This window comes from Lepidochelys kempii, chromosome 1 (assembly GCF_965140265.1).
Source record: "Lepidochelys kempii isolate rLepKem1 chromosome 1, rLepKem1.hap2, whole genome shotgun sequence".
In the NCBI taxonomy this organism is placed as follows: Eukaryota; Metazoa; Chordata; order Testudines; family Cheloniidae; genus Lepidochelys; species Lepidochelys kempii.
The window spans coordinates 96,901,576-96,910,277 of NC_133256.1; positions in this window are offsets into that span (position 1 = coordinate 96,901,576).

The following is an 8,702-nucleotide window of genomic DNA, read 5'->3' on the forward strand; positions in this document are numbered from 1 at the left end:
TTTGAAGGAAATAATAAAAACCTGGAGATGTCAATATAACAGTACAGATTAAAGCAAAAGTGAGATACTAAATCAGTAAACCACAACACTGAACTCTACCACCTTTTGCTGGAGAAAAGGACTTGACTGAGACAGCAGTCACATTTAAAAATGGGGCAAGTAGACGGTATTGAAGTTCTGATTAAAATCTTGGAGTAGAAGGGGGATTATTCATGTTTTAACTCCATAGGTTACAAAAAGATAGGTGAGACTTTCAACCTGAGTATTTCCCAAAAATTATGGGTGTAATTATTCACTTATAGGTAATTAAATGACACATAAATATTATTATTGTTGTTGCTGTTGTTTAAACTAATTGTAGAGAGTCCTGTACATTTATACAGGGCTTTATAAAGACAAGGCCAAAACCTTACTCACATAAGCAGTCCTACTAAAGCCCATGAGTGACGTGAGCAGGATTCTGTACACTAAGAACTCATGTTCCTATTCTGAACAGTTTACAGTGTCAGGAAAAAACAAATGTCTGTTAGACAAAGTGAAGCTGTCACTCATGATAGAGAAGGGAGGCAGAAGAGAAGGCTGAGCAAGAAAGAAGTTCAATTTGGAAATACTGAGTTGGAGGTGGCAGTGTGACATCAAAGAGGAAATGTCTGGAAACATGATGACATAAGTGAGAACAGAGTAGGAGAGGTCAAGGATAGATAGAGCAGTTCTGAGAATCATCCACTTAGGGATGATGACTGCAAACATTGGAGTGTATGAGGCTGCCAAGAAAGTGTAGAGAAGAGTGGGGGGAGGGGGGAAATAAGAACAGAACCCCAAGAGATATCAGTAGATAAAAGGAGTAGGAGGGAGCTGAGGCACCACTGAAGGATACCCTGGCTGAAAGAGCAACCATCAGAGTGGAGTAGGAAGTGAACCAGAAGTGCACAGAACAAAGGAAACCCAGATACAGTGCGAGAGGATTATAAAGAGAAGTGAAAAGAAAAGGAGTACTTGTGGCACCTTAGAGACTAACAAATTTTTTTGAGCATAAGTTTTCGTGAAGTGAGCTGTAGCTCACGAAAGCTTATGCTCAAATAAATTTGTTAGTCTCTAAGGTGCCACAAGTCCTCCTTTTCTTTTTGCGGATACAGACTAACACAGCTGCTACTCCGTAAAGAGAAGTGAGTGATCATGTATATTAAAGGCAGCTGCAAGATCCAGAAAAATAAGAATTGAGCAGGAGTCTGCCAAGTTAGCTAGCAAGATCAACAATTAAGTTGGTCAGGACACTGCAGGACCCACTTTACAAAAGTGTGAAAAAGCAAGTACCGGGGGGGGGCGAGCCGGCAGAAGCATTTAGTGGAGAATAAAAATCAGCCTCTGTCTATTTGATCCATGATGCAGATGAATATTCCTAAATTTTGGCCCAGAATGTGAGTCTAAATACTTTCAAATACTCCACTACATTCAGAATATAGTAACTTGGACAAATGGATGGATGAAATTCTATGGCCTGTATTATGGAAGAGGTCAAACTAGCTATAATGGTCCCATTGGGCTTTAGAACCTATGTCCTAGTGACAGGGAACTGTGTATTACCAAGCACACACCCAGAAAAAACAGTTGTGTGAGTTTTAGCAAGGACAATTCAGGATTGCTCAAGGGACTGTTTCAGAGTAGCAGCCGTGTTAGTCTGTATCCACAAAAAGAAAAGGAGGAGGGATAGCTCAGTGGTTTGAGCATTGGCCTGCTAAATGCAGGGTTGTGAGTTCAATCCTTGAGGGGGCCATTTAGGGATCTGGGGCAAAAATTGGGGATTGGCCCTGCTTTGAGCAGGGGGTTGGACTAGATGACCTCCTGAGGTCCCTTCCAACCCTGATATTCTATGATTCTATGACTTGGGGCACCTTAGAGACTAACAAATTTATTTGAGCATAAGCTTTCGTGAGCTACAGCTCACTTCACGAAAGCTTATGCTCAAATAAATTTGTTAGTCTTTAAGGTGCCCCAAGTCCTCCTTTTCTTTTTCCACGGGCCTGTGTAACTGGAACTGAAGAAATTTATGATAACATTAATGAAGATGTCACCGCTACAGATGTTAAAATATATGATTAACCTGATGCAGGAATATGCATATTAATTAACAATCTGCTATTAAGTGGGAAAAAACTCTAGCTTAAATCAATCAAACTGATCATAATGAAATACTATGGTCCTTATCATAAATACTACAAAATGATTGGCCCGCTGACATGTGATACTCCAGTCAACACAGAACTACACCAATCACCTGAGTGACACTGAACGGCTGGTAAAAGAAGGTGAAGAATTATAAAAAGTTTAGTACTCTGGAACCTCACTAATTTTTTCTGAGTGAGAGAGCCATTGTGAATTACTGCATTTTGTACACATGCACACACAAAGGATAACATCTCTCAAACTGTATTTCCCTTTGTGTATTTGACAAATGGAGTTTAATATGAAGACTTATAAAGAATTCACAAGGCTACAGGGGGTCCCCGGTATATGTTGGAATTGCATTGTTGAAAAGGGTGATGGATACTGAAATGACCGATACTGGGGAATTTTCCCCCATAAGAAATAATGGCCTGGCACCCCTCTTCCCACCCAGTTCTGCCCTCTCCTCCAAGCACACCCTGTCCCCACTCCTCTTCCCTCCCAGCACCTCCTGAACGCTGGGGGAAGCACCCAAAGAAAAGCCACACAAAAGGTGAAGTGACAGATATGTGGATCGGGACCAACATGAATCGGAACACATTCCCCTATTGGCGAGCGATGGATACATGAAATGACGGATCAGTGGGAGATGTATACCGGGGACCCCCCTGTACTAGTAAATTCTCTATATCATATTGTGTAAAAGAAATTACATCTTACTAATAAGGGGACCTAACTACAGCTTCTCCTATTATTGGAGAATGAAAGTTATGGTGGTTAGAATGGAGCTAAACAAATGTTAAAAAAATGCTTATAACTAGTGTGGTGCAGGAGGGAAGTGGTTGACAGTAATATTGTAAATACCTCAAAGGGGATGTCCGCCTTCTGAATTTCTGTGATGATTAAAAGCAAAAACTGTTTTGAGTTTAACATTGCACACAAACACCAAAAGGAAAAAACATACTTGGGCCTGATCTGGTACACCTGAGCCCATGCATCTCTAAGGGACCTTCTGCTCCTGGGGACATGTTTCTGTATTTCTATCCATTCTGCCTCACTGTATAGGAAGATGCTAGACCCACCGCCCCCGCCCTCCATACACACATATTCCGCCCCCCCCCCCCCCCAAATCACTAAGGCTGGTTACTTTCCAGAGTATAACTGCACTTTGTCTTTCCTGACAGAGATTTTTAACCATGCAACCTGAATGTTTCACAAACAGTGCTAATAGTTTAGTTTTATGTTAAGGAATCATTGTGGTATATTCCAGCTGAGGTTAAAGATAACCATAGTTTTCAGCCTGTCTCTTTGTTTGGATCAGCGGGACTGTTAACTCTGTAGGCCATGGATTGAATTCAAACTGCTACTCCTGACAGTTAGCCAACTAGATTTTGTTTTAAAGAAACATCTCTATTTATAGACTCGTAGAAGAGTTCAAGTCTGCCAACGCTGTTTACACCGCGTCCTGGAACTCTTCTATGACTGAATATCTTAACAATCCTATCAAAACATAGAGTCATAGAATTTAAGGCCAGGGGGACCACCAGATCATCTATTCTGGCCTCTTGAACATCACAGGCCACCAGCCCTCATACACTAAACTCAGCAACCAAAATTAGAACAAAATATTACAGCACACTGGAGACTAGACTGCTATGTGCCCCAGGCAGAGACTGGGAGGCACATAGGCAGAGAGGCCCTGAAATGACAGGGTGTCAGGAATCAGGGTCTGCTGCAGAGCTAGTCTCCAGACAACCTTATCAGTACAACTGACCTGCAGCAAGCTGCCTTATTGGCCACACCATCTGACTGACCACAGAGGTCAGCAGGTCACTCTTAAACCAGCAGCAGCTCGCTGGCTTCTCAATGCTGAGACCCACCATTGTGTCTGCTCCTGTGTTATCTTATTCTTGCTGCTCCTGCTTTTCCCCCAGCTTTGCTGCTGCCCTCCCCTTGTCTTGAACACTTCCTTGCCTGCTACCCTGATTGACCCAGTTCCTTATCTCTGGTTTGATCCTGGGCTTTGGCACCTGACCACTGATGCCTGCTCTGACCACTAGGTGAGATTGTCCTCGTCCTGGTCAGGTGACACAGGGAAATGATTAAGTGAGATATAGCCAGATAATCCTGGCAAGTGACCCACACCCACATGCTGCAGAGGAGCCTGAAACCACTCCTAGGGCCACTGCTAATCTGACCTGGAGGAAACTCCTTCCTGACCCCACATGGTGATCAGTTACACCCTGAGCACGAGAGCAAGAACCTACCAGCCAAACACCTAAAAGACAAAATGCTTGGTGCCATCTCAGAGCACTGGCCCACCTCATAGAATCATAGAATATCAGAGTTGGAAGGGACCTCTGGAGGTCATCTAGTCCAACCCCCTGCTCAAAGCAGGACCAATGCCCAACTAAATCATCCCAGCCAGGGCTTTGTCAAGCCTGATGTTAAAAACTTCAAAGGAAGGAGATTCCACCGCCTCCCTAGGTAATGCATTCTAGTGTTTCACCACCCTCCTAGTGAAAAAGTTTTTCCTAATATCAAACATAAATCTCTCCCACTGCAACTTGATTACTCAAAATTACTCCTCGTTCTGTCATCTGCTACCACTGAGATCCATCTAGATCCATCCTCTTTGGAACCCCCTTTCAGGTAGTTGAAAGCAGCTATCAAATTGCCCCTCATTCTTCTCTTCCATAGACTAAACAATCCCAGTTCCCACAGCCTCTCCTCAAAAGTCATGTGTTCCAGACCCCTAATCATTTTTGTTGCCCTCCGCCGGATGCTTTCCAATTTTTCCACATCCTTCTTGTAGTGTGGGGCCCAAAACTGGACACAGTACTCCAGATGAGGCCTCACCAATGTCGAATAGAAGGGAACGATCACATCCCTCGATCTGCTGGCAATACCCTACTTATACATCCCAAAATGCCATTGGCCTTCTTGGCAACAAGGGAACACTGTTGACTCATATCCAGCTTCTCGTCCACTGTAACCCCTAAGTTCTTTTCTGCAGAACTGCTGCCTAGCCATTCGGTCCCTAGTCTGTAGCTGTGCATGGGATTCTTCTGTCCTAAGTGCAGGACTCTGCACTTGTCCTTGTTGAACCTCATCAGATTTCTTTTGTCCCAATCCTCTAATTTGTCTAGGTCCCTCTGTATCCTATCCCTACCCTCCAGCATATCTACCTCTCCTCCCAGTTCAGTGTCATCTGCAAACTTGCTGAGGGTGCAATCCATGCCATCCTCCAGATCATTAATGAAGATATTGAAAAAAACTGGCCCCAGGACCAACCCTTGGGGCACTTTGCTTGATACCTGCTGCCAACTAGACATGGAGCCATTGATCAGTACCTGTTGATCCCAACAATCTAGCCAGCTTTCTATCCACCTTATAGTCCATTCATGCAGCCCATACTTCTTTAACTTGCTGGCAAGAATACTGTGGGAGACTGTGTCAAAAGCTTTGCTAAAGTCAAGGAAGAACACATCCACTGCTTTCCCCTCATCCACAGAGCCAGTTATCTCGTCAGAGAAGGCAATTAGATTAGTCAGGCATCACTTGCCCTTGGTGAATCCATGCTGACTGTTCCTGATCTCTTTCCTCTCCTCTAAGTGCTTCAGAATTGATGCCTTGAGGACCTGCTCCATGATTTTTCCAGGGACTGCGGTGAGGCTGACTGGCCTTTAGTTCCCAGGATCCTCCTCCTTCCCTTTTTTAAAGATGGGCACTACATTAGCCTTTTTCCAGTAGTCCGAGACCTCCCCCCATCGCCATGAGTTTTCAAAATAATGGCCAATGGTTCTGCAATCACATCTGCCAACTCCTTTAGCACTCTTGGATGCAGTGCATCTGGCCCCATGGACTTGTGCTCATCCAGCTTTTCTAAATAGTCCCGAACCACTTCTTTCTCCACAGAGGGCTGGTCACCTCCTCCCCATGCTGTGCTGCCCAGTGCAGCAGTCTGGGAGCTGACCTTGTTCGTGAAGACAGAGGCAAAAAAAGCATTGAGTACATTAGTTTTTTCCACATCCTCTGTCACTAGGTTGCCTCCCTAATTCAGTAAGGGGCCCACACTTTCCTTGACTTTCTTCTTGTATCTGAACTTCTTGTTATTCTTAATATCCCTTGCTAACTGCAACTCCAGGTGTGATTTGGCCTTCCTGATTTCAGTCCTGCATGCCCAAGCAATATTTTTATACTCCTCCCTGGTCATTAGTCCAATCTTCCACTTCTTGTAAGCTTCTTTTTTGTGTTTAAGATCAGCAAGGATTTTACTGTTAAGCCAAGCTGGTTGCCTGACATATTTACTATTCTTTCTACACATCAGGATGGTTTGTCCCTGTGACCTCAATAAGGATTCTTTAAAATACAGCCAGCTCTTCTGGACTCCTTTCCCCCTCATCTACCATCCCCTCTCCAGCCATGGTCATTTCTGATGCTCAGGAGCAGTGTTTCCCAAACTTGGGATGCCGCTTGTTCAGGGAAAGCCTCTGGGGGGCCGGGCCAGTTTGTTTACCTGCCACATCCGCAGGTTTGGCCAATCGCGGCTCCCACTGGCCGCCGTTCGCCTCTGCAGGCCAAAAGGGGCTGCGGGAAGTGGCGGCCAGTATATCCCTCAGCCCGCACTGCTTCCCGCAGCCCCCATTGGCCTGCAGTGGCGAACCATGGCCAGTGGGAGCCGCAATCGGCTGAACCTGCGGATGCGGCAGGTAAACAAACCATCCCGGCTCGCCAGGGGCTTTCCCTCAACCAGAGGCGTCCCAAGTTTGGGAAACACTGCTCTAGAGGAAGGATGTAAACAAACCCCAGAATACACTGGGGGCGGGGGGGGAGAAGCGGTAATCCCTTCTTGACCACTGCTGAAGCATAAGCTTTTGGGAACATAAGCTATAAACTGGAATTTAGCCACAGGGCTGTTTAAACCTGTCCCTTCCCATTACAAGCATACAATACAATAAGCTGTCATACAATCACAGCTCTCTCTTAAATTTGTCCAGCTTTCTCTTAAAGGTAATTAAGTTGTTTGCTCTCCTAACTCCTATTGGGAGGCTGTTCCAGAACCTCAGCCCTTTGCTCGTTAGACACTTTTCCTCTAATTATCCACCTGAATTTGTTCTTGGCCAATTTATACCCATTTGTTCTTGTGCCAGCATTGTCCTTAGCTTAAATAGCTCTTCACCCTCCTTGGTATGTATCCCTCTAACATAGAGAGAGAGAGAGAGAGAGAGAGAGAGAGAGCAATCATATCCCCTCTCAGCCTTCTTTTTGTTGGATTAAACAAGCCAAGCTCTTCCAGCCTCCTCTTATAAGATAGGCCCTGATCATCCTAGTAGCACTTCTCTTCACCTACTTCAGTTTAATATCACATTATTGAACATAGGTGACCAGAATTGTACCCAGTGTTCCAGATGAGGTCTTACCAGTGCCTTGTCCCATGGCATTCATACTTCACTATCTCTACTGGCAGTGCCTTCCTTGATACATCCTAGGCTCACATTTGCCTTTTCTGCCACTGCATCACACTGGTGATTCATAGTCATCCTGTGATTGACCAACACACCCAGGTCTCTCTCCTCCTCTGTCACTTCCAACTGATATGCCCTCAGATTCTAGCAGAAATTCTTATTATTAGACCTAAGTGCATGAGCTTGCACTTTGTACTATTGAATTTCATCCCATTTCTGTCACTCCAGTCTTCAAGGTCATCCAGATCTTCCTGTATAATATTCCAATCCTCCTCCGTATTGATCATGAATTCCAATTTTGTATCATCAGCAAATTTCATTAATACACTCATACTTTTTTGTGCCAACGTCATTAATACAAATAGTAAATAAAATTGGTCCAAGACTAATCTTTGAAGTACTTCACTAGGAACTTCCCTTCAGACCAATAATTCATCGTTTTAGCACAAGCCATTGCCTTTTCCCCTTAATCAGTTCCTTATCCCCCAATTTTTGTACTGATCCCTATCCTCCCTAATTTAACTAATGAGTTCCCATGTGGTACTGTGTCAGATGTTTTACTGAAGTCCAAGTATATTAGATCTACTAACCCTCCTTTAGCTAAAAAAATCAGTTATTTTCTCAAAGACGCAAACGAGGTTAGTCTGGCATGATCTACCTTTGGTAAACCCATGTTGTTTTACATCCCCTTTACCATTTATGTTTTACATCCCCTTTACCTCCATGAATTTAATTATTCTTCCCTTCACAATTTGTTCTAAAGCCTTGCATACTACTGAGGTCAGACTGTAATTGCCCAGATCACTCCCTCCCCCACCTTCTTAAACACAGGTCTGACATTAGCTGTTTTCCAGGCATATGGTACTAACCCTGAACAGATAGAAATATTACAAATCTTTGCTAGTGAGCTCACATGCCAGCTCTTTCAGTATTCTGGGATGGAAATTATCTGATTCCCCTGATTTGAGCTCATTAAGCTCTTTACATTTTTCTCCCACCCCCTTTGGATGTGGTAATTTCCATTTGTAGACAGACTTCCATCAGCAATACTGTCTTCATGCACATGTTCCA